Source organism: Herpailurus yagouaroundi, unplaced genomic scaffold (genome assembly GCF_014898765.1).
Source record: "Herpailurus yagouaroundi ecotype Mexico unplaced genomic scaffold, PumYag 162, whole genome shotgun sequence".
NCBI lineage: Eukaryota > Metazoa > Chordata > Mammalia > Carnivora > Felidae > Herpailurus > Herpailurus yagouaroundi.
Window position 1 is genome coordinate 55,313,697 of NW_024412403.1, and position 22,124 is coordinate 55,335,820.

At 38.2% G+C, this 22,124-nt stretch overlaps 1 protein-coding gene across 6 annotated transcripts in view; it reads left to right on the plus strand.

Moving 5' to 3' along the window:
- BBX (BBX high mobility group box domain containing) overlaps positions 1-22,124 on the plus strand; it is a 285,252-nt gene that overhangs the window by 131,443 nt on the left and 131,685 nt on the right. The gene's annotated exons all lie outside the window — the stretch shown is intronic.

Genomic DNA, 22,124 nt, shown 5'->3' on the forward strand with positions numbered 1-22,124 from the left:
TCAATCAGCATTTACTAAGTGACTACTGTTTACAGAGCACAGTCGGTGATGCATTGGGCAAAGAAGAATGAGTTAGGGCATAGCTGAGAAAAAATAAATCTGTAATCTCTTCTAAGTGGTCCTTGCAGGCTAGACACACATGCAAATGAAAACAGCAAAATAAAAAGCTGACAAATAATTGCATAGCTGAGTGGTGTGGTATGTGTGCTGCACAGGCCCAGAGTTGATGGAGTAGAGAAAACCAGGTGGTACTATTCAGGTTTCCTGCATGAGTTTAAAGTAGGATTGGAAGAAAGATACAGGAAGAGAGGGTGGAAGTGAGTAATTTCTGTGAGGCTTGGCCAGCCTGTTGGATTGCCTGTGAGTGAATTCCTGATGGGAGGGTAGCAAAATAAAGAGTGCTAAGCTATAGCCTACCAACAGCTGACTTGCCTTCAACTTCTTAGAGAAATTCAAGTTATGAAAAGAAGTACAGCCTAGTTGAGACTTCCCATAAACATAAGTGGTATCTGTTGCCAGTTTTAGAATTTATAGAGTTTAAGGGTAAATTGTGACTATGAGATAATAAAGAGGTACCCTATGACATAAAATGACTACATGCCATTAGAATGTAATCTAGGGATGCATTTAATTTTTTATTTTTATTTTTATTTATTTTTTATTTTGAGAGAGAGAGAGTGTGAGTAAGGGAGAGGGGCAGAGGGGGAGACAGAGAAAATCTTAAGCAGGCTCCACGCTCAGTGTGGAACCTGATGCGGGGCTTAGTCCCACAACCCTGGGATCATGACCTGAGCCGAAATCAAGAATCGGAGCCTTAATCGACTGAGCCACCCTAGGCACTTCCAGGGATGCATTTTATTTTTTTTTTAATTTTTATTTTTTTTTCCTTATTCAACGTTTCTATTTATTTTTGGGACAGAGAGAGACAGAGCATGAACGGGGGAGGGGCAGAGAGAGAGGGAGACACAGAATCGGAAACAGGCTCCAGGCTCTGAGCCATCAGCCCAGAGCCTGACGCGGGGCTCGAACTCCTGGACCGCGAGATCGTGACCTGGCTGAAGTCGGACGCTTAACCGACTGCGCCACCCAGGCGCCCCTAGGGATGCATTTTAAACATGAAGATGAAATAAAACAGTAAACCCTTATAATAAGTTGTTTTTGTATTAAAATTTAATTTTTGCCCATATATTTTAGACAGTCTTACCTACAGACACACCATGATTTTCAGAACTGGATATGGTTTGAATACTAGCTGTGTAATGTTGGGCAGTTTTCATAACTCTGAATACCAGTTTCCTCATATGTAAGCTAAGGATGAAAATATTTACCTCAGAGCTATTGTGTGAATTAAATAATTTTATAAATTCTTGAATGCATGTTAGGTTCTTGTTACTTACACTTAAAAAGCATCTTTAAAATAGTTTCTTTTTTTTATTTAAAAAAAATTTTTTTTAATGTTTTTGTTTATTTTTGAGACAGAGAAAGACAGAGCATGAACGGGGAGGGGCAGAGAGAGAGGGAGACACAGAATCGGAAGTGGGCTCCAGGCTCTGATCCATCAGCCCAGAGCCTGACGCGGGGCTCGAACTCACGGACCGCGAGATCGTGACCTGAGCCAAAGTCGGACGCTCAACCGACTGAGCCACCCAGGCGCCCCTAAAATAGTTTCTTAAATATAGCGTTATTTCTGAGAACTTTTAAAAAATAGAAGCAACCCCATAGTATTCAGAAATGCTATATATACAGGGAATATTTATAACATTGGGAGAAGATACAGACAATAACATTAACCTGAATAGCTGAGTACTACCTACTACCAACTTAGGAGACAGAGCTGCTCCTGGCCTGGATGGATTCCATTACTTCTCTTTAAGATCACGCCCCTCCCTCTGCCCTCCCAGTCCTGAATGTTGACTTTATTACTTCCTTGTTTTTCCTTACAGTTATTTCACATATTTACGTATCCCCTACATTGTTTTCCTTGTTTTTGAATTTTATATCAGTAATACAATATCCTGTTTTCTGATGGAACATGTATTTTTGCCGCCCAGCATCATGTTTGAGTCCTCCTTGCTTATACTTGTAATTCACTTATGATCACAGTTGTATTTCATTGTCAGAAAATAATACAATTTATCCACTTTCTTTTGATGGTCATTTTATTTTTTATTTTTATTTTATTTTTTATTTATTTATTTTTTTTTAATTTTTTTTTCAACGTTTATTTATTTTTGGGACAGAGAGAGACCGAGCATGAACGGGGGAGGGGCAGAGAGAGAGAGGGAGACACAGAATCGGAAACAGGCTCCAGGCTCTGAGCCATCAGCCCAGAGCGTGACGCGGGGCTTGAACTCACGGACTGCGAGATCGTGACCTGGCTGAAGTCGGACGCTTAACCGACTGCGCCACCCAGGCGCCCCTATTTTTTTGTTTTTATTTATTTATTTTGAGAGGGTAAGAGAGAGAGTGCATGTGAGTAGGGGAGGGACAGAGAGAGAGGGAGAGAGAGAAGGCTCTGTGCTGTCTGCATGGAGCCAACATGGGACTCAAATCTCACAAACTGTGAGATGATGACCTGAGCCACAATCAAGAGTCGTATGCTCAACTGACTGAGCCACCCAGGCACCAGCCTCCCTTCTTAATTAGTTTTATCCTTCGTGGCAGCTGCTTTTATTTGTCACAGTTTTCCACTTGTACCTTCTCTCAAACCCACTTGAATCAGACACCCTGAAATAGCTGGGTGTGTTTGCTAGCTAAGTAATTCTCCCAAGAAAACCACATCATAATAGTGTTGTGTTCTCTTACGTTAAGTGAAAATTGTTAGCTGTTCTTGACTTCTGAAGACAGTTGGGGCAGAGAAATAAACGTACACATCTTTTACTGATTTCTTTTTTCCTTAATTCGAGTTGAGATAGAGAAAGAGTAACCCACAGAGACTGTATGCAAGCTGCAGTGACTTAACCTGTTTGGTTCTGCATTGCAAAAGTCCCCAAAGCTCAGGGACTTGGCTCTACTTCTATTGGCCACTCTTTCCCCTTTTCTGTCCCTCATCCACTTCTGTTTTTCTCAGCCAGTGGTTCTTTTGGTATCTGATTATACTTCTCCACTCCATTCCTGTTTTCATATTATAGTTCTTCCAACCTTATACTTTGCACTTAGTGGTCTGTAATTTTAGTTGGTTGAGTTCCATATTTTGCCTGTTGTCAGACTGGTTGCTCTATCAGCCACATTCATTTTCTGAGGTTTTCCAGGAGTGTACCAGGATCTAGCCAAGTGCCTAGTGTTTATTATTCATTAAATATTTATTGAATGAAGAAAGGAATGGTGTAAATGCCTGAAAAGCACTGAAATGCCATTTCCTTGCTTAGCAATAATAATTTCCCCAAAAGCAGTGGGCAAAAATCATGCATACTGAAAACAGTTCTGCCCTTGGGTAGCCTTTCTAGACCATAAGTAGTTGTTTTTCCTTGAGTTTCACTCTGGTTTTTTGGAAAAATGAGAATGGTAGACCAGTGATCTGTAAGATTCCTTTTGACTCCAGCATTTTGTATTCTCTCTTCAATTGAAATGGAAATTAGTTTCTCTCTGGATGTCTAGGCACTACTACCAAAGCCTGAATCCATCTACCTTACTGGGCTTTAGGCCCATGACTATGTCACAGCAACCTGGCAGTTATTGTCTCCCATAACCACAGCAGGTGGGGCATATGTCGAACTTTCCTTTCCTCTCTTTGTTATTTAGGGTTGATTTGTTCTAAAGAAAGACTACATTTATCATTCTTTGTAAAAGTATATTGAATGCCTTTGACTTCCCAGGTTCATTCACCAGGCTGCCCAGGCATTGTTCAGTGTACAACCTAGACTTTTGCACACTCTTACTCTTCCTCCCCTTCCTTCAACCCCCAAACTGTGTCCAGGGCAGTTTGTCCTACCCTTTGTTATTTGCTGTACAACTTAACCCCATGTCTTTTCTCATATAGTTCAGTTACCATTTTTGAGTCAGTGTTGATTTTTACTGTTGGGCCTTTCCTTGGAGGCAGTGAGTGTGTATTCATCTGGTGCTAGCAGAAGCATTGTCCATTCCTTTCTCCTGTGGCTTCTCTGCTAGGGATGTCCCAACTTCCCATAGATGGCAAGTGAGGGCCTGAACTCATCCCCTCACTACTTTCACTCGGACTTCCCATAGCTCTTGCAGGGACTCTAAATGTATTACTTGTCCAGATTTCATTTTGTGACTGCCTCTGAACTCCATGGATCAAAGGCCAGGGGCACCAGAGAGCAGACTACATGGAGAAGGGCACAAATTCTGTCTTTGCTTTCTATAAATTGTAAGTAAACATTGCCCAGTCCCTCCTGAGGGTTCTGGTCTTGGACCTGTGTGTTTGACTATGAACTAAAATTAAGCAGGTTCCTTCTGACTTTTATTCAGGAACACAAAATAATGTAATACTTCCACAATGTCATGAATCTGCTTTGTGAAAAATCCCGCATAATTCTGGCAAATTTTAAGAAGAGAATAGGCCAGAGAAGAATTGTCTATCTAACCAAAAAAAAAAAAAAAAAAAAAAAGGAAAAAGGAGGAAAACTTCTTTAATGAAGGATTTACTTTTAACAGCATTAACATAATTAGAAATCAGATTTGGAATTTAGAAAATCTTTGTAGGGTGTTTTTTTTTTTAATGTTAAATTACTTATTACTGAGAGCCCAGTGGTTAACCGCCTGCCTCCAGCCTCCATACACATAAAAGATTCGAGATTTACTGGGCTCTCCAGCCATGAAAAATAAGAAGCCAGACTATCTGTGATAATTCATCCCTCCTAACTGCTTACTTGACAAAACTCTACAAAAACATATTATGCCAGATGTCCTATTCTCAAAAGAAGCAGTTAATACCATCCTATCTCTAGAGGAACAGATTATGTTTTGTTCCTCAGGAATGCAAGGAAACATCCTTTTATGCTTATAAGGGAAAAATGGGAGAAATTACCTGACGTGAAGACTTTACTGATAGGAGAATACTCATTCTAAACTAGTCTTAAATTGTGTCTTTGATTAATGTAAAAGGTTTGACCTATTAAGTATTCACATTAATATTTTAAACAATCAGTTATAAAAGTCTCTTTTGTAATACTAATTCACTTAGTATTTTATTAATTTAGACAGGCTTGAAACTGCTTCAGGAAACCTACAGTACTCATTCAGTATTCTTGTTTTACTTTAATATCACTTGAAAAAGAACTGTATATTCTCTAATAATTAAGTTCCAGCAAATACTAATAATACACTATTGTGTTAATAATGGATTGTCCTTTAGTACAGTAAAAAGTGTATAAATACATATAAACATCTGATATAAAATTTCCCTTCAGAAGCTAGGAAGTACATTTATTACAGATTTTGCATTGAATGGGCTTAACTTGAAAGAGGCATTTTTAGATGCTGCATTAAGAATAAACTTTAAACTAAATATTTAAGTTTTACTGTTGTGTTTTATCTGTTATACAGCAAAGTTAGTAATTCATGTAAAAGTAAGCTCAAAGTTGGGCTTTGTGTAATTAAACATGTAATTATACAAAATAACAACTTTAAAAATAGTTTGAATAACTTCACTCAAATGTAGGTGTTGCTGGAATAACAATATTCATTTTGCCTGGTAGTTTATATCTGGCTAACAAAACAGTGAAATGTTCAGATGGGTCTGTAATTTTGAGGAAGCAGAGGTGGTCTGTTTTCCCGAAGTTAATTTCCCAGTATATTACCATTCGTTTTCTTAGTTGCAAAATTCACATTTCTAAAGGGCTTTTACTAGGTTTTATTAAACCCGAAAAATAAATCACCAAGTTTTTTTTGTAAAAATAGTGGAGAAGGAAGTGGAGCACCTGCACTTTTTTTGTTTCTTCTTGCCTTGAGGAATCAGGACTCCTCTGGGAAGCTCACCTGACATCATAGTGTTGTTAAAGATCACTAAATGTGGTTTTCTTTTGTGTGTATTTGTCCCACCAAATCTTACTCAAAATCTGTGTTTCTTTTGTGCTTAGCCAGTGGACACTTCACTCCCTTTCCCTGTGCTAGCCAAGCACCTTGTCTCACTTGAATGATGGCATCATTGCCCTTAGGTTAAGGTTTGTTTTGAGCTTAGAGGAATCTTGGCTGCTCTTTTCATCCATTTATAGTTATTTGCTGTTACTTAACCCTTAACACTGGTCAGATGGCAGTGTTACTTCTGTGAGTCTCAAGCTGCCCTGTATTGTGTGTTCATCAATTAATAACCTGCCAATTACTAAGAACCACTAGGGACCTAGGGAAGGTGGTGCTTGGGACCTCTTGAGTCAGAGAGGTAAATCTCCACATTCAGGAGGGGTGGGTCTGATTTTCGCTAAATGGAGTCTCCCTCCCAGTCAGCTGTTCTCGCCGGATTAAAGCTCATGAAGACGCCTTTCTTCTCTTACTGGAGCTTACTCAAGGATCGATTTGAGTACGTTTCTTTTTGCTTCAAACTTCTAAAACTGTGCCAGAGATTTTGTTGATTTGTTGGTAATTATTTGCATTTAAATGATCTCAAAGACCCTTTTCATTAAAGGGTTCTGGCTCTTTTCTCTTAGTTGTTAGTAAGGATGGTGAAATCGTGATGGATTGTTTTCTCCTATTTATTCCTGTACATTTTTCTGGAACTTCAAAGACCAATAAGGGATACCCACCCTTTCTCACCCCCTCATTTTTAGTGAGAGTTTATAGTTACAGGGAGGATGAACTGTGGACCAGTTATAGGATTTAAATCTGATTTTCAGTAGACTTTATATTGAAGACTAATTGTCTATAATTAACAGGTTACTGATGATTGATGATGATGTGGAAGTGTCTGGAGTGGAGGTTAAAACATTAAGAGCTCAAGAGTCATGGATTTACTACAATCATTTGAGACACTAATAGAAGAGGGTCACTAGAAAGTTATGGTTCATGCTGTAGGAAATTAAGAAATTTGGAGGAAGTAGGTATTATTCTGCCCAGGATCATGGAAAGGGAGAGAGAAAAAGCATTTTATTTATTTATTTATTAAAAAAAAATTTTTTTTTTCAACGTTTATTTATTTTTGGGACAGAGAGAGACAGAGCATGAACGGGCGAGGGGCAGAGAGAGAGGGAGACACAGAATCGGAAACAGGCTCCAGGCTCTGAGCCATCAGCCCAGAGCCCGACGCGGGGCTCGAACTCACGGACCGCGAGATCGTGACCTGGCTGAAGTCAGACGCTTAACCGACTGCGCCACCCAGGCGCCCCAGAAAGAGCATTTTAAATAAGGTGCTCTGGGCAAGCAATGAGATGCAAAGAAGTACCCAAATGCCAGTAGCTGGGCCCTGAATGCATCTTACAGGACATAGAGAAGGCAAAGGAAGTTTGGAGCCAGATTTTGCATGTGTCTCTGTGTGTATGTGTGTCTTTGTGTGTGTCTGTGCTGAAGAGAGAGAGTGAGGAGAGGCAGGGAGGGGGCAAAAAAGATGTCAGTGCCCACCTAAACAATTACATTCTGAGAGTAGACTATGAAGTGCCATTGAAGAGTCTGGATCCAGAGAGTGAGAGGCTGAAAGCATGATTGTGTTTAAATCTACTGATAGAGATTAGTTTGGAAATGGGGATTATCATGTAGAAGCTACTGTAATCATCTCTTGGGGGTGAGGTGGTACCAAAGGACTTAAAGAAGGAAGAAAATACATTCATTTATGGTTTTTTTTTTTAAATATTTACTAAGTATATGTAAAATATATTTTATTTACAGCATGTGTGAGGCACTCTGAAGGGGTTTCCCGTATTATCTGTGTCTATTCTTCCATCCTAGGAAGTAGGTACTAGCCTCCTTTTATAGATGAATGAACAGATGCCCTTGAATTAGACAGCAAGTAGTGGTAAAAATCCATGGCCAGGCCTATCCGGCCACTAATACTCTTTGCTCTGGCTCACGAAGCATGGAAATAGAGAACAGATGAATGTTTTATCCCTGATTTGATTTTTATCCTTTATTTGGAATTATTAGATGGATCCAAATTAGGACTCTATTCATGCATATTCTTATATACATAATTGTATGTCAATACACTGGAGTTTGAGTTTGATACAGATATTATTATATATTTGGCTCAGCTATGTCTCTCTCACAGCCTGTAGGAAAATTCTCTTTCCTGATAATTTATTTCACTTTATTTTATTTTGTTTTATTCTTATTTTTTTTAATGTTTATTTTTGAGAGAGAGAGAGACAGTGTGAGCAGGGGAGGGGCAGAGAAAGAGGGAGATACAGAATCCAAAGCAGGCTCCAGGCTCCAAGCCATCAGCCCAGAGCCCCACATGGGGCTCGAACTCACAGACTGTGAGATCATGACCTGAGCCAAAGTCTGATGCTTAACCGACTGAGCCACCCAGGCGCCCTGATTTTTTTTAATTTTTATTAAAATAATTTTTTTAATGTTTATTTTGAGAGAGAGAGTGAAAGAGACAGAGTGTAAGTGGGAGAGGGGCAGAGAGAGACACACACAGAATCTGGAGCAGGCTTCAGCCTCTGAGCTGTCAGCACAGAGCCCAACGTGGGGCTTGAACTCACGAGCTGTGAGATCATGACCTGAGCTGAAGTCGGACGCTTAACCGACTGAGCCACCCAGGCGCCCCTCTACTCTGATAATTTAGAGAAAAATGTCAGTTGACAAAACTTGGGTCCATATTATGTTTTATACCAATGAAGAACAAATAGCAAGAGATTATATTTCCTACCAAATAGTAATTTTAGTCTACAAGAAATGAAATCAATGTCCCACTTTCCTAGAATAAAAATTATAGGATAAACTGGAATATTTAGAAAAAGAATTGTGGTTAATTTGTTTGCAATGAAAGTTAACTAGAAAATTTTTAATATCTGTAGATCATTGCAGAAATGTTAGTACACAACTGAATTTCTTGTTAATAGTAGACTGAAGTTTATTTTTTCTTTAAAGTTTATTTATTTTGAGAGAGAGAGAGGGAGAGAGAGAGAGAGCACAGGAGGGGCAGAGAGAGGGGGAGAGAGAGAATCCAAAGCAGACTCCGTGCTGTCAGTGCAGAGTCCAGTGCGAGGCTTGAACTCAGTAACTGAGATCATGATCTGAGCCAAAACGAAGGCTCAGACGCTTTTAACTGGCTGAGCCACCAAGGTGCCCTGAGTGGAAGTTTATTTTTTAATGAGAGGATGATCTTGGAGTCATCACTCTAGTGATTAATAACTGTTTTATGGTTTAAGATATACTATGTGGATGAGGTTGGAGATTTGAAGAATTGTAGGTACTGACAGCCAATGAATTGCCCACTGTCAACACCAACAGTCTTTCTGCCTTCTGCCTAACATTTTCCGAGAGGTTATTTTATTTTATTAATTTTTTTTTAATTTTTATTTTTGAGAAAGAGAGAGACAGAGTGTGAGCAGGGGAGGGGCAGAGGGAGATGGAGACACAGAATCTGAAGCAGGCTCCAGGCTCCGAGCTGTCAGCACAGAGCCCGACTCAGGGCTCGTACTCATGAAACGTGAGTTCATGACCTGAGCCGAAGTTAAATGCTCAACCGACTGAGCCACCCAGGCGCCCCATCTGAGAGTTTTTGTTAAATTGATGTTAGCTTGTTTTTATAATTTGTTACTTTATGCTAATTGCCCAAAATGTGGTTGAGGAACATCTATTAGTTTTGTTTTGGCTAAATGAGATTATATTATATGTATTTTAAGTTACTATTTTATCCTCGAACTGTGCTAAAAATAAAAAGTGAGGGCTTCTGGGAGGTTTTTTTTGTTTTTTGGGGTTTTTTTTTTTGTTTGTTTGTTTGTTTGAATCCTGATTCTTATTTCTCTTCGTATAACCTGCATTTTCTTAAAGCAAAAATAGTTTTAGGTTCACAAATAGGAAGCAGCTGTCTGAAATATGTTCATTGACTCAGCTGAATGTCTGCTGTTGCCCAACAAAAGTTATTTGATTTGGGTAGTGTAAAGAAATAAAAATAAGCATTCAGATTCGATTTTGGCTGCTGTAATAAAAACTTCTGTCTGTAACTTGAAGTCTTAAAATCTACATGTAGTGTAATCTTACATTGCAATTTGGAGAGATTTGAGTCTAAACACTACTGAGACTGCTAATAAGAGTAAATGATAATATACCTACCATTTCTTTTAACTTATTTCCTTGATCCTCAGAGGAAGACGAATCGTCATCTGAAGATTGGCCTGACAAGGGATACATCTCAATATTGTTCACAGTATGAAAAAAAAAAAAGTAATTTTCCGTGTGTGTGGTGTTTGGCGAAAAGCAATGAACTCTTTTAGTTTCCCAAAGAAAATCAGTCCAAAGAATGAAATGGACATAGCCAGAAGCATATGGAGAATGATGTCCCAAAACACTTTTAGGAACTGTAAAATTGAGTGCAGTGGTATAAAACTATTCACACATTTTATTAGGTCCATATAGGACTGCAAACTGATTGTCTTCTTGAGATACTGTTGCTGTAAATATTTTTTGAGAAAAAGAGTGTTGATAAGTCTCTGGCATTAACTAAATATTCACAGTGGAACAGTGTCTTAAAGAATACATTTTATTGCACTTACAAATCCAGGTTAATTTTATGATTCTGTCTTCTGAGATCCTTTTCTTGAAAATCATGTGTCTGCAAAGTTGCTACTTGTGACTTGTTCATCCTTGATAGGTACAGAAGATTAATATGGTTGGGGAACGTCCTAAACACCAAATTATGACTATTAATAAAACCCATTATTAAGTTGGCGAGTTGGAAATGCTACCTCCTGTTTGATGACTTTCAGACGAAACATTGTCTCTTGTTTGGAATGTTGAATTGAGAATGAGAGCAGATGTCTTGGAGTTATTTGTTTGAGACTGTAAAGATCTCTTCACCTTAGATCTCCAAGTATAAAATAGTGTATTAATTATTTTATATATTCTTATATAACTCTTAACATTGGCTACGTAAGAAAGATTGTTCTTATTCCAAAGTCACAATCTGAAAAGTAAGTACTGGGAGAATTTGACCTGTTGATAGCAAGGTTCTAGCTACTTTATGCAGACATATGATAAAAAATGGTATTTTGAGTTAAAGGAGAGCTAAGATAATAGGACTGCAGTTCTCAAGCATAATTGAATATTTTGTAGATCAGGTAGAAACTTCTTGGATAGTTTACAGTGTTTTTGTATCTGTGTTGTGCTGTGTTGTCACCCATTTCTCAAGCTAGCATCCTCTAAGTGTAAGGTGTGAATTGTTTAGAGGTTGAAATTGGGGATGATATGAAAGGACAGCTGGGAAAGAGGAAGAATGTAGACTATGGTATTTTTAGTAAGCACTGTAGTCTGTTGGAATTGGGGTGACCAGTTAATTAAACCTTTCCAGGAAAATACTATGATCTTGTGACAAATTCTCTCATATGTGTGAATGCCTTCTTAGTTCTCATATATTGTTTGGCCTTTTTTTTCAAGGTACCTGTCAAGGCAGTGGGTGCTCAGTATATTTATGTTGAATGGTGAATGACTGTTGGTCATTTTAATGACATGAATTTTAATGAAATGAAATTTTTATATTTTGTCAAGGGTGTCAGTGATTTGCTCTGTGTTTTAAAAATGTTAAATGAATAAACTTCAGTTGCCTTCAGAAATGTTACCTTTTAGACTTTCTCAGTGATGAATGAAAATGAAAAATTAACACAGGGACACCTTTGTACTGGTGTCAGCTCTTTAATCTTTTTTTTTTTTTTATGTTTGAGAGTGTTTTATTTTATTTATGTATTTATTTTATATATGTTTTATTTATTTATGTTTTATTTATTTTGAGAGAGAGAGAGTGCAGGGGAGGTGCAGAGAGAGACAGAGACAGAGACAGAGACAGAGAGAATACCAAGCATGCTCCTTGCTTTTGGTGCAGAGGCTGAGGCCTAGCTTGATCTCACAAACCAAGAAGAGATCATGACCTGAGCCGAAACCAAGAGTTGGAAGCTTAATGGACTCAGCCACCCAGGCACCCCTCAGCTCTTTTATCTTGAACAAGTTCTGCGACTTTGAGCCAGTTTCCTAATTTGGACTTCCAATTTCCTCTTCTTTGAATGAGAGAGTTAAATTAGATAATCTTTATAGTTTGTTCTAACTCTATAAATCTGTGATTTTGAATGAAGAACAAAGTAGAGGAGTGCAAAATGAGTACGAGTATTCCTAAATCAAGTTAGAAGTGTTTAATAAGGGACGCAGGCACATTCAAAAAGTTTTTAGCAGAATTTTGATGAGGCAGAAAAGTGAACAAGTTGGTAGAGAAAACCTTCCTTATAGGAGAAATGGTGCAAGGATTTGCATAGTAGCAAAAGCTTGTGGGAGATGTCAAGACAATGAGATTTGTTTGCTTAGAACGAAGAGTTTTTCTTGGGGTAAGAGTGAGTTTTCATATTCTCTGTCTAAAAGGTCCATTTCTGATAAAACGGCCATTTAAAATCCGTTTTTAATAAAGTTTTATTCAACATTATTTTAAAAGTCAGGATTTTTGCTACAGTACCCACCTACCATCCCACCTGCTGCCTCTCCAAACCACAGGAATCCTATTATTCATTTCCTCTTTAACTGAGTTGTATAGTTTCCTCACATAATTCAAAGTATAGCCAAAAGTTAAAAATTCATTAGGCTGTTGGAGAATGAAAATAATACTGATAAAGGTCAAAATGTGTCTCCTTTATATTTTCCTTTTTACAAATTGCTCTTGATAAGAATAGATTATTTTAACCGTTTGACCCATGTCAAATTTTGTTTTCCTTACAAATATCTCTTATTCAGGATAATGTGTGTCTAATCTAAACTTTCAGACATTAGCATAGCATATTGCATGCAGAATTCCTTAAATTCAAGGAGCCTATTTGTTAGAAAGACATTTCTCCTAAACATGTAACTTTTCTTTTTATTGGTTGTTTCTTCTCATCTGAAAGACTCATAGAACATTTTGTGTAAAAAAGCAACTATCTTCAGTGAGTCCTCAAGTATTTAATTTATGTTGGAGTAACAAAATGAATTCAGAGTGGTCAGACCCCAAAATGTAAAGTTCATCATTCTTTTCTTTTGGGGAAAAAATGCATTCAAATTTATAGATGATGTAATTTGACCAAAACCATTAATAATACCTATAATGATATATTTTTGAAGGGAAAGCAGTCTGCAAGTAAATCTATCTATAATGCCTTAAAAAATTGGAAATAATGGGGCGCCTGGGTGGCTCAGTCGGTTAAGCGGCTGACTTCGGCTCAGGTCATGATCTCTCGGTCCGTGAGTTCGAGCCCCGCATCGGGCTCTGTGCTGACAGCTCAGAGCCTGGAGCCTGTTTCAGATTCTGTGTCTCTCTCTCTCTGACCCTCCCCTGTTCATGCTCTGTCTCTCCCTGTCTCAAAAATAAATAAAACGTTAAAAAAAATTTTTTTTAATTGGAAATAAGTGTTAGAGGAGCCTGAAAATAAGCATTTTTATGTAAATATCTTTGAAAATTCTCAGACTGTAAGTAGTATTAAAAAGTATGCCTGTTGATTTTACTTGATTCTTTTCTTTTAATAATTCCCAGTAGTGCCTTTGATCCGAGAAGGTGTCATCTGAATGTTCTTTCAAATACACACATTGTGTAATTCCTAAGTCATTATCTCACTACCCTTTTTCATTTTTCTCAAATTATTCCAAGCTTATAATAATAAGATAAAAAGATCTCCTTTGTAACAATTTTAAAGCTAAATCATTGTGGAAGTTTCATACTGGAAACCTTTGCACTAGTAATGACTTCGGGACTCTTGACATTTAGCTGGATGACTGATCCTAGTGTATAGCTGCCAAGTAGAGGGAAGACATTGAGGCATGCGATGCGCAGAATTGCTTTGACTCACTCCCGTCCCCTGGCAGCGGTTGCAGCCTGGAGGCAGCAATACCAAATCTGTACACTTGCATGTCTGAAAGCTGCTTTTCTTAGGCTCCCACAGCAGTTTGTATAGACGAGGAGCCAAAGTAAGATGTCTACAGAGACTTTCTCAAAAGCAATTCACTTAAAACCTACAAAGAACTCCTTTGAGATTTGGTCCTATCACTATGCCCCTCAGACTTGTATTAAAGCCTTTGCTGGAGAAGTAGTGTTAGGAACAGGCCTGCTAAGTTCTGTTGTGTTGAAATCTGTTGTAGAATGTTTCAAGAAATATAGCTTAGAATAATTTAGAGCTGGAAGGCCCTCTCCAGGCACAGATGGAGGGAACCAGAGATTCAGAGGTTAGATGATTTAGTCAAGGCATGCTGCTGCTTTGACTCGATATTTGAGTCCAAGTTTTCAGACTTTCTCTTATGGGTGTTTTTACCATTTCGGAAATACGTTCTGATGAGTAGGAAGAAGTAAATACCAAAACAACTACAAAAAGGACACTTTTAACCATAGCTTAAAAATTAAGGAGAAGTGCTTTGCCTCAAATTTGACAGGAGGACACAGATAAAAGTTTCAGACCCTGGAAATGGGAACTGATTCAGAGCTAAATATGTGGTGCATCTGTACTTACTCTGTGAGATGAGAAGTAAAAGATGGCAGTTCTGAGGGAAATCAGAACTTTTCCTCTCTATTTAATACTAAAGGTTGACCTGTGAACTTCTACGTATGGGTCGTCACTTTTTCGGCACTTGTTGAGGAAATGGTGTCTCCTCAGCTAATGCAAGCTGAAGGACAATACTGGTGGGAAGCAGAAATGGCTCCTTTTACCCTGTCCATGAACAGTAACGGTTTCCACTTTAGTAACTGCTAGGTCTGTTCCCTTCTCAAAATCACTGATGTAAATTGCTCCACAGAAGCTGCGTTGTCCCCATTCCACTAGATTTTCTTTGATGATCTAGAAGAAACTCAAAGCTTTAATAACACCTCTGTTTGTCTTTCATGCATATGTGGGCAGTAGTTACCCACATAGACGTTTAAAATTTCAAAATAAAAATGCAGCTGTAGTATCTAAGAATAATTTAATGGAAGCATCCCATTTCTACTTAGAGAAGAATAAAAAAGTAGTATCAGATAGTGGAAAGGGTTCTAATTTTGTGGTCAAGAAACCTGGATCTTACCTCTGCCACTAACTTGTTTGGTGAACTTGAGCTAACCTTTGATCCCTATGGGTCTTGGTTTCCTCACCTGTAAATTGGAGGACACAGTGACCTGCAAAGACTAGATTTCCAATTCCTATCAATTCTACAAAATGGAGCATTTCATTTTAGGAGAGTAGCTCCTTAAACAGATATTATCCTATAAATTAAATACGACACCCAGGAACAGCAGTAAAACATGCATAGTTTCCTAAGAAAGTCCATTATGTTGGGTTTCAGGCAACTCTTTTCAAAGTCAGAACTTTTCATTTCGTCAGTGGGTAGGATGCTCTCCAAATAAATTGATCATTTCTTCTTACAACGTGGGAATCTGGAAATATCTAGATAATTAGAAGCTTTTAAAAATATTTATAGACTCTGCTTCTGAAGGCAAAATATTGAGTCTGTATCTAGGAAGATTTAGGTAGATGTAGATTTCATCTGAGTATGTCTGGGCCTACACTTTTATCTGAATTATCACAGACTGAAACTATATCTGGTTGGATAACAGCCTTCTGCTTTGCCTTATGTATTTATTCCACATTAAAGAATTCTTCTCATTAATTTCATTTTAACTGGTCATAACTTGTGTTATTGCCACCCCTAATGGTAAAAAAAAGTCCTTCGCAGCTTGGACCTACAGGAACATGGTGCTACTTTGAAGGTTTTGCTAGAAACTCTACTGATTTTCAGATATCAGATGTAGCTTATTTAGGCCAGTGAATTTGTTTTCATATAGGATTGAGCAATGGTAATAATAATTACTGTCCTAATATAATGATGTTTACCTTTGATTATCAAATGAAGTGAAGTATAAAAGCACATTTGTGAAATTGGACTTCCTTTCTAACTCGTGTAGGCTGTCCTTGTAGGTCCTGGACCACTTAAGAGGTAATTGGGCTCTTCCTTATTCTCTGTGGTGGTGGCAGAGGTTCAACTTGAGAATCAAAATCAGTGTTATCAGTCAGAGGTGTATTTTTTTTGAAAGCTTAAAATGAAGTGTAATTGACATAAAATAATAGTTTCAGTTGTGCAAACATTTATATACATTATGAAATGCTCACCATGATAGTTTCCATCTGTCACTATAGAAAGTTATTACAGTATCATTGGCTGTATTTCCTGTGTTGCACTATTTTATCCCCATGACTTATAACTGGAAGTTTGTACCTCTTTTTAAAAAATGTTTGTTTATTTTGAGAGAGAGAGAGAGAGAACAAGCAAGCAGGAACAGAGGAGGGGAAGAGGGAGAGAATCCCAAACAGGCTCCCTGCGGTCAGCACAGAGCCTGACATGCTCTACCCCACAAATTGTGAGATCGTGACCTGAGCCGAAATCAAGAGTTGGGACACTTAACCAACTTAGACACCCAGATGCCCCTGGAAGTTTGTACCTCTTAATCCCCGTCACCTATTTTACTCCCCTCCCCTCAGATACCCACCAGTTTGTTCTCGTATTAATGAGTCTGTTTCTGTTTTGTTTGTTCACTTTGTTTTTTAGATTCCACATATAGGTAAAGTCATATGTATTTGTGTTTCTTTGTCTGACTTTATTACTTAGCATAAAACCCTCTAGGTCTATCCAGGCTGTCAGAGATGGCAAAATTTCCTTTTTAATGGCTGAGTGATCTTCACGCGTACGCGTGTGTGTACCATAACTTTTTTATCTATTCATCTGTCAGTGGACATTTGTGTTGTTTCCATATCTTTCTTATTATAAATCATGCTGCAAAAAACATGGGGTGCATATGCGTATCTTTTCAAATGAGTGTTTTTGTTTTCTTCAGGCAAATACCCAGAAGTGGAGTTACTGGATTATATGGTAGTTCTATTTTTAACTTTTTGAGGAAACTCCAAACTGTTTGCTACAGTGGCTGTTCCAATTTACATTCCCACCAATAGTGCACAGGGGTTCCCTTTTTTCTACATCTTCACCAGCAATTATTATTTCTTGTCTTTTTTTTTTAAGTTTATTTATTTTGAGAGAGAGAGAAAAAGCACAAGCAGAGGAGGGGGGAGAGAGACAGAGACAGAGACAGAGAGAGACAGAGAGAATGAATCCCAAGTAGGCTCTGTGCTGTTAGCACAGAGCTCGACATGGGGCTCCATCTCACAAACCACATGATCAACATCTGAGCCGAGATCAAGAGTCAGATGCCTAACCCACTGAGCTAGCAGGTGCCCGTCTTGTCCTTTTGATACTAGCCATTCTGACTGGTATGAGGTGATATCTCACTGTGGTTTTGACTTGCATTTCCCTGAGGATTAGTGACATCGAGCATCTTTTCATGTGTCTGTTGGCCGTCTGTGTGTCTTTTTTGGAAAAATGTTCAGGTCCTCTGCCTATTTTTTAATTGCATTGGTGTGCGCTTTTTTTTCTATGTTTAGTTGGATGAGTTCTTTATGTATTTTGAATACTAAGCACTTATCAGAAATATTTTGGCAGATTTTTTTTTTTTATTTTGATGTAGTCCCGATTGTTTGTTTTTGCTTCTGTTTTCCTTGCATGAGAGTATAGCCATAAAACTCTGGAGTTTTACGGTTTTGAGTCTTAGATTTAGGTCTTTAATCCATTTTGAGTTTATTTTCATGTAGAGTGTAAGCAAGTAGCCTGGTTTCATTCTTTTTTTTTTTTTTTTTTTTAAATTTTTTTTCAACGTTTTTATTTATTTTTGGGACAGAGAGAGACAGAGCATGAACGGGGGAGGGGCAGAGAGAGAGGGAGACACAGAATCGGAAACAGGCTCCAGGCTCCGAGCCATCCGCCCAGAGCCCGACGCGGGGCTCGAACTCACGGACCGCGAGATCGTGACCTGGCTGAAGTCGGACGCTTAACCGACTGCGCCACCCAGGCGCCCCTGGTTTCATTCTTTAACATGTAGCTGTCCAGTTTTCCCAACACCAAACAAGTGTGGTCTTTTAAAAATGAACTGATGTCCAACAGCTCAGATCAGAAATGGTAAGGAAATGCTGTAAAGGATAGCTATTTCCTCATACAGATTTGCTGTCTATTTATCTACTTAATTTTATTCACATATGATTGACTAATTACATTGGTTTCAGGATGTGATATTTGTAAATACTGGGAAATGGTCCCCACACTTAGTATAGTTACCTTCCATCACCACACAGAAGTTTTTTGTGTGTGTGATGAGACTCTTAAGATCTACTCTTAGTAACTTTTTACAGATATACAATACATTAGTATTAACCATAGCCACCAGTATGTGTATTACATTCCAGGACTTTATTTTTTAACTGGAAGTTTGTGCCTTTTATCCACCTAGAGTAGTTTTTCTAACGACTATTCCATAACATTGAAGTGTAAGCAGAGAAACCTTATGAAAACATCCACTAGATGGCACTTTATAATTATGTTTAGAATCAGCCCTCCAGTATTCTTGGCTAGAGAGTGTAATTGAAAAAGAGTAGATCTTTCTCTGAAAGAAAGATGGTTGTTGGTGACTATCTTGGACTCATATAAATCTTAAAATCTTCAAGTGAAAAGTTTTTAATCTGGCATTTTGTTGTATCTCTGATTTATTGTACAGAACATATCTACAGCACCCCTGACATGTTCCCAAACACAACATACCTTGTAACCTATATCAGCATCACTGAGAAGCCTGCTTTCCTAATCATTTAAAATTAATATGGCAAGTATAGAAAGAAAGTGGTCTTCGTTAGCCATCAATTAGAAAATAGCACATGTTTTCTGCTAGGTGTCACACATTGATAGAGATTATATATTTTGTATGGTTCCAAAGTTCCTTTTAAGGTTCTAAGCATCACTGACTTCATCCTGTGGAGCATTTTTAGCATTTGAGTTTATTTTCCAAATAGTTAATTATTAACATGTTAATAATGTTATTCTTCATGGGGCGTCTGGGTGGCTCAGTTGGTTAAGTGACCGACTTCGGCTCAGGTCATGATCTCACAGTCCTTGAGTTTGAGCCCCACGTCAGGCTCTGTGCTGACAGCTCAGAGCCTGGAGCCTGCTTCGGATTCTGTGTCTCCCTCTCTCTCTGCCCCTCTCCTGCTTACGCTCTGTCTCTCTCTCCGTCAAAAATAAATAAAAAACCTGCTTCGGATTCTGTGTCTCCCTCTCTCTCTGCCCTTCTCCTGCTTACGCTCTGTTTCTCTCTCCGTCAAAAATAAATTTTAAAAAACATTTAAAAAATTAAAAAAAAATCTTATTCTTCATAGTGCATATAAGTATGTGAATGATTTGGTTAATCTGTGTTTAGCCAATTAACGTTTTAAAAAGCTTTTTGTTGTGGTGCCTGGGTGACTCAATTGGTTAAGCATCTGACTCTTGATCTCAGCTCAGGTCGTGATCTCATGGTTTGTGGGATCAAGCCCCATGTCAGTCTCTGCTCTGACAGTGTGGAACCTGCTTGAGATTCTTTCTCTCTTTCTCTTTCTCTCTTTGCCCTCTCCCCCTGCTCTCTCTAAAAAATAAAATAAAAGGCTTATTTTTTATGAAAGCCTACAGCATACCCCAATGTTTTATTATTTTTTTGGTTTTTGAATGATTTGTACTTTAAGTTAGAATTACAATATAAAATTTCCAAAAACAAGAAGAACTCATCCATAATCTTGTCATATAGAATTAATGTTGTGAATAATTTAACGTTCATTCTTCCAGGTTTTTTATTTTATGGTTGTGCATATATTAGCACATATTTATACTGTCTTTTCATAAAAAAAGAAATTCTTTTTTTATGTCCCATTTAACCTGTCCCCCATTTTTTTTTTTTTTACCTAAACATCTTTTCAATGCCAATAAAAGTATTTACACAGAATTCTTAGTCACTTAAATTGTGTCTTTTAAACTGTTCTCTCACTATTTATATTTAGGCTTTTCCCCATTCATTCTACCAATAGAAATTTGGAATGCAGAGATATTCCTTTACTTGTAATATTTACTAACGAGAGCACTGGATTAAAGTGGCATAGATGAGGGGCACTTGGGCGGCTCAGTCAGTTAAGCATCTGACTTCAGCTTAGGTAATGATTTCACAGTTCGTGGGTTCAAGCCTGGGGTTGGGCTCTGTGCTGACAACCCAGAGCCTGGAGCCTGCTTCCGATTCTGTGTCTCCCTCCCTCTCTCTCTGCCCTTCCCCCACTACTGCTCTGTCTCTCAAAAATAAATAAATGTTAAAAAAAATTTTTTTAAGTGGCATAAATGAACTTTATATTCTGTGATTAATCATTGCGATAATAACAGCAAACCTTCAAGGTGCATATACACTTTTTATATGCAAGGCAGTACTCTAAGCAGTTTCTGTATATATAATCCTCACCATGTGGTAGACACTGCTACTATTCCTTTCTAATAGATGAGATGCCAAGGCACAGAAAAGTTAGGTTACTTTTTTGCCCCAGGGCACACAGTTAATCATCTGTTGATCCAGGTTTATTAATCCAGGAAAAAAAAGAGAGTCCACACTGTTAACCTTTATACCAAACCACACAAAGCACTAGATACAGACAAAGTAGAGTTTAGCAGGGTAGTATGGGATTTCTTTCAAAGCTGAATTTATTTTTAAGGCTAAAAAAAATAATGACTATAGATTTATATGGTTCCTGTAAAATCAGTATTACCAGAATTTCTTACTGAATGCACTCCTGCAAGTTTTTTAAAGTTTATATAGATTATAGTCTTGCTACACAGCAGATGTCTTATTTTGTAAGGATGACTCAAGAGATACATAGTTTTTTAATTTGTATGGAACTTACAGACCATGGTAATAATTTGATCTTACTTGGAATTTAAGCTCCAGGAGTTTTCTGGGGTTTGATTCAGAGCAGGCTTCTCTGAAAGTGGAAGGTCCATGGCTCCCTCGCTCCGGATGGATTTATTTCATGAACATTTATTAAGTACCTAATATGTGGCAGGCACAGTAATGCCACTGGGCATATGCAGATGAATACAGTGTAGCCTCTTTAAGAAGTACCTAATATGTGGGGCCTGGGTGGCTCAGTTGGTTAAGAGTCAGACTCCTGATCTCAGCTCAGGTCATGATCTCATGGTTCTTGAAATTGAGTCCCCCATTGGGCTCTGTGCTGACAGCACAGAGGCTGCTTAAGATTCTCTCTCTCCTTTCTCTCTGCAACTTCCCCACTCATGCACTCACTTTCTCTCAAAATAAATTATTAAAAAAAAAAAAAAAAAAAAAGAAGTACCTGATGTATGGCCAGCAGCATTGAAAAGATCCCAGGAGCAACAGACTTCTTGATTACTTGCTTTTGGATTGTGTCTTTATGAAATGGAAAAACTAAACCAAACAGGTTAATAAATGAACAAACAAAAACAAGATATCAGTACAGTCCATGCTTTCTCTTTCCTTTGAACTTGTCATGAGGGAAATCTATAAAAGCCCTTATCTTGATGTCACATGCTTAAAATTCTTCCATGAAGAATCAGCCATTAAAAACTACTCTTTCCTGGGGCACCTGGATGGCTCAGTCAGTTGACAGTCTGACTTCGGCTCAGGTCGTGATGTCATAGTTGGTGAGTTTCAGCCCCACTTCGGACTCTGTGCTGACAGCTCAGAGCCTGGAGCCTGCTCCGGATTCTGTGTCTCCCTCTCTCTCTGCCCCTCCCCAGCTCACGCTCTGTCTCTCAAAAATAAATAAAAATGTTTCAAAAAACTTACTCTTTCCCAAAACCATTTTTTAAAGAATGAGTGTTAATTTATTGTGACTTGATCCCATTTTTTCATGGAACAGCCCAGTCTATGACAGCCTGGAGGAGCTGGAATGAGCATTTTATTTTTTTATTTTTTATTATTTTGTTATGTTTAGTTTTGAGAGAGAGAGAGAGAGAGCGCGCGAGAGAGCGGGGAAGGGGCAGAGAGAGAGGGAGACACAGAATCTGAAGCAGGCTCCAGGCTCTGAGCTGTCAGCACAGAGCCCAGCACGAGGCTAGAACCCACAAACTATGACATCCTGACCTGAGTTGAAGTCGGATGCTCAACCGATTGAGCCACCTAA